Genomic DNA, 5,093 nt, shown 5'->3' on the forward strand with positions numbered 1-5,093 from the left:
GAAGGTAGAGAAAAACAAATACCATATGATTTCACTTATATATAGAATCTAAAAAACAAAATAAAGAACAAACAAAACAGCAACAAAATCCAGAAACAGACTCACTCATAAATACAGGTGGTTGCCACAGGGACACGGGGTTGGAGGAAGGGACAAAATAGGAGAAGGGGATTAAGAGGCACAAACCTCCAGTTATAAAATAAGTAGGTCATGAGGGTAAAAAGTACAGGATGGGGACTGTAGTCAGTAATATTATAACAACTTTGTATGCTGACAGACATAACTGTAACTACGTTTATGGTGAGCATTTTGCAACGTATGTAATCATCGAATCACTATGTTGAAAGATAATTTCTTAATAAAAGTAAAGGGATGTTCCTGCTTGTAAGTGCTTATTCCCCTAAAATGCCCTATACAACAAAATGGGGTGCTCCAGCTGGCACAGTGACCATACAGATCAGATCTACCCCACAGAAAAATACCCCCTCCACCAGTGCAAGGAGCCAGCCTCCATGAAATGAAATTTCCATAAAACACCAAAACCATGGGGTTCAGAGAGCTTCCAGATTGGTGAACACAGAGAAGTTGGGGGGAAGTGATGTCCTCAGAGAATACGTGAAGCTCTACACCCCTTCCCAATGTCTTTATTTATCTATTGTGAAAGAGAGAGAGAGAGAGAGAGAGCGCACACAAGTGGGGTAGGGGGAGAGAGAGAGAGAGAGAGAGAGAGAGAGAGAGATGAGAGAGAGAGAGAGAGAGAGAGAGAGAGAGAGAGAGAGAGAGAGAGAACCCCAAGCAGGCTCTGCATCGGGCTGAAACTCACAAACCATGAGGGCTCAAACTCACAAACCATGAGATGATGACCTAAGCCAAAATCAAGAGCCAGATGCTTGAGGCGCCTGGGTGGCTCAGTCGGTTGAGTATCTGACTTCAGCTCAGGTCATGATCTCACAGCTCATGGGTTTGAGCCCTGCCTCGGGATCTGTGCTGATAGCTCAGAGCCTGGAGTCTGCTTTGGATTGTGTCTCCCTCTCTGTCCCTCTTCCATCCACACTCTGCTCTCTCTGAAAATAAATTAATTAATTAAATAAAATTAAAATGTCTTTTAAAAAAAGTCAGATGCTTGAGGCGCCTGGGTGGCTCAGTCGGTTAAAGGTCTGACTCTTGATTTCAGCTCAGGTCATGATCTCATGGTTTGTGAGTTTGAGCCCCGCATTGGGCTCCTCACTATGTCAGCACAGAGCCTCCTTAGAAGTCTCTCTCCCTCTCTCTCTGCCCCTACCCCATGTCCTCTCTCTCTCAAAATAAGTTTTTAAAAACTTAAAAAAATTAAAGAGTTGGATGTTCAACTGACTGAGCCACTCAGGCGCCCCTCCTTCCCATATATCTTGTCCTATGCATCTCTTCCCATCTAGTTTTTCCTGAGTTATATCCTCTTATAATAACCTGATCATCTAGCAAGAAAAATGTTTCTCTGAGTCCTGTGAGCCACTGTAGCAAATTAATCAAACCGAAGGAGGGGTCACAGAACCTCCATCTGTAGCTGGTCATCAGAAGCATGGGTGACACCCTGGGCTGGCAACTCAAGTAGAGGGGCACCTCGTAGGACTGAGCCCCTAACCTGTGCAATCAGATGCTGTCTCCAGGTAGGAAGGACCAGAATTGAGTTCAGTTGTAGGATACCCAACTGGTGTCCAAGAATTGCATTGCAATGTAGGGAAAAAACCTCCCACACACTTTGGAATTGGGTACAAAACCCTTAAAATAGAAACATAATGAAAAAATGTTCCATTGAATACTCTCCCAATTTAGGAAGATTCCCACGGAAGCCGTAGACAACAAAAAAACAACACCCTTCAGGGTTGTCCTGTCCTTAGTAAGATAGGATACATTATTTAAGAATAATTTACATTATTTAAGTCTAACTTCAGGGGCACCTGGGTGGCTCTCATTGCTGTGGGTTTGAGCCCCGCATCGGGCTCTGCACTGACAGCTCAGAGTCTGGAGCCTGCTTCAGATTCTGTGTCTCCCTCTCTCTCTGTTCCTCCCCTGCTGGCTCGCTCGCTCGCTCTTTCCCTCTCTCAAAAAGAAAAAAAAAAAGAAAAAAAAAGAAATAAACATTTAAAAATGTTTTAATAAAGTAAATAGCCTAACTCCAGAACATTTTGATTTTTAAAAAGTCTGCACTTAGTTCTTTCTCTACAAAAAAGAACTCGACTAGACATTTGAAAGCAAACCTAACAAGTTTAAGCTAAAAGGGAAAACATGAGGTGATCAACTTGTTTCATTAGGATAAGACAATTGATCAAATTTCCCTACAAAGTAAAATTTATGCTATTTAAATATGCGATGTTGTTATTTGCGGCATCTGTTTCCATGAAAGTGCAAGCAGCCTTTATAAAGAGAGTGGCTGGAATTAGAGCTCCGGCCAGAAACAGCAGGGGCAACATGTGGCTGTGGAAGGAAGCTGAGTGCAAATGTCATCAGGGGAGAGAACGCATGTCCCCACATGCTCTTCTGTAAATGGTCTTTATAAAGTCAGAACATAGAAGAAGGCAAAGGGAGATGTCGCAAGACATCAGAGGGGGAGGATGGTGATTGTGGAATGAGAATGTTATTAAGTGCATTTTGAGGCACCTTGGCAGTATTTACCAAAGTTTTAAATGTGCATATCCCTTGGGACAGCAATTGCACATCTCAGAATCCATCCTGTAGAAACAGTCGTGCGTTCAAAGATACGTATGTGAAGACGGTTATCTCATTTTCACAACAACGGCAAAAAGACACTGCACTTAGAGTAGCAGAATGGTTACATAATTTGTGGAACATCCCAACTGTAAGAAACAGAAACTCAACTGAAACTGACACAACAAGGAAAATCTGTGGCTCATGTAATCGGAGTCCAGCAGTAAGATGGGCTTCGGGGTGGACTGAATCCAGGAGTTTCAATGCCATCTCTCCATGGTTCCCTGATCTACTCTTATCCCTAGGCCAGCATCATCCTCAGCACGATAAGGGGATGGTGGCTGCAATTCCAGACTACCGCCTGTAGGAAAGGAGAGAAGTGCTTCCAGAATTCTTCCAGAAGCAGACAATGGCAGACAGCAACTCGTATCCACAGAGTCTGCTTCCCTCCTCTTCCAGGTCATATGCCCACCTTGCCTTCCTCGCAGCTAGTGTGGCCATGTGATCAAGTTCTTGCAAACGGAATGTGAATGGAAACGATGTGTGTCATTTATCCCTGCTTTACTTGCAAGGGAACTGCTTACTCTGAGGACTTCCTCACTCCTTTCTGCAAGAGGGTACCATGGAAATGGAGCACGAAGCAAACCAGCTTCAACCATACTCCTCAGAGATGACTAAGTAACAACATAGAAGCAACAAGGTTCCCTGCACGACCCAGGGGACAAAGCTGCCTTACCAGCCTAGAGTGGTCTGATTGTTACATGACAGAGAAATAAAATGTTGTCTTATTCGTTCCACTGTGCGTAGGAGCCTGTTAGGTCAGCTTCCCATTTACAGTACTAATAGGTATGTATCCTGAAGTCTCCAGCAGAGCTCTCCTCGTGTCTCAAGTCCTCACGGCCTGCATCGCATCGGGGACAGGATTCTCCTTTGACCAAACGACCCACACCTGGAGCTGGGGGAGGAGCCAGCATCCTCAGGCTCAGAGCTGCGTGGAAGCGTGAACAGATCTCTGACTCAGTGTCTCTTTCTTCACCCTTACTTTTCTCATAATTCTCAGTGATTTCAAAATCAAGTGTACGATCCTTCCCGGTCACGTTCTCTCTATTCCTTAACCCGGTTACCTCTAACGATCACACCCTCCACCTATCTCAGCCACCCACCACTATGTTCACACTCTAGACCAGTGCTGTCCAAGAGAAGAACTTTCCACCATCACAGAAATGTTTCACCTTCACTCTCCAATATGGTAGCCGCTGGCCTCACGTGGCTGTTAAAAACTTGAAAGGCAGCTAGTGCCAATAAGGAAATACATTTTTAATTTTATTTAATGTTCATTTAAGTCTCAGCTTCAACAGCTATAGATGGTGAGTGGCTATTGTACTAGCCAGGGCAGGCCTTGGCTTTGTCACTCTCAGCAAGAGCAGCTGTCCACAGTCTGAATTACAAACATCCCGTTCTCCACCAATCGTGTCATGGTCTGCCAGCCAACCCCTACTAATACAATATTCTCTTCAAACTTCTGGGACGTCCAATCCAAACATCCTGCCATCTTTCACTTTCCATCTCTCCTCATTTTCTCATTTCCTTCATCATCCAGCTTCGACTTCGTGATTCTATGGTGTCACATTTGTGTGTGCTCTCAACTCATTGCCTCCTCTCATTCATTCATATTTGCATGGCAGAACTGCAATTCTGGTCAAAATCCAACTCTCTACCTACTTCAAACTTCTGCTTGAGCACTTGACCTTAGATGGAGGAAGAACACTCAGTAGTACCTAATGGATCACTCTTCAGTTCAAGCCTACACGACTGCCCCCAAATCCTGCTAGATTTCCCTAATTCCTTCACTCCCCAATCTGATCTCCTGGATGACTATTTTATATCATCTCCTCTCACCCCCAATCTCTACCACTTCCTTCTCGGTTCACTGTCAGACGAGAAAATAGTAACAATTCAAGGGGAACGTCATCAGATCTCCCTGCCACCAACTTCCTAACCCACCTGCCACTGTGCCCATAAACTCTCTTTCCTGTCACCAAGGGTGACTACCTATGCTCTGACGGGCAATTCCGGCTAGTGTTCTCGATTTCATCCTTTTGTACTTACCCAAGAAGACCTCTCCCATAATTTGTCCAATTTCTCTCCCAAGTTGCTGATCTTTCTCTCGCTCTCCTGGACCATCCTTCACAATATATAAATATGGTATAATATTCCTGTTTTTTGAAAACCCTCCCTGACCACACATTCAGCAAATGCTTCTGTGTATTAGAGTGACATGATTTAATTTATGATTTTAAAAGAATAGATTTCTTTCTGGAGAATAGATTATAGGGGAGCAAATGAAAGTAAGGAGACTAATTAAAATGCTATTTCAGAAAAATAGTTTCTGTGGTAGCAAACTAAAT

This window comes from Panthera leo, chromosome F3 (assembly GCF_018350215.1).
Source record: "Panthera leo isolate Ple1 chromosome F3, P.leo_Ple1_pat1.1, whole genome shotgun sequence".
NCBI lineage: Eukaryota > Metazoa > Chordata > Mammalia > Carnivora > Felidae > Panthera > Panthera leo.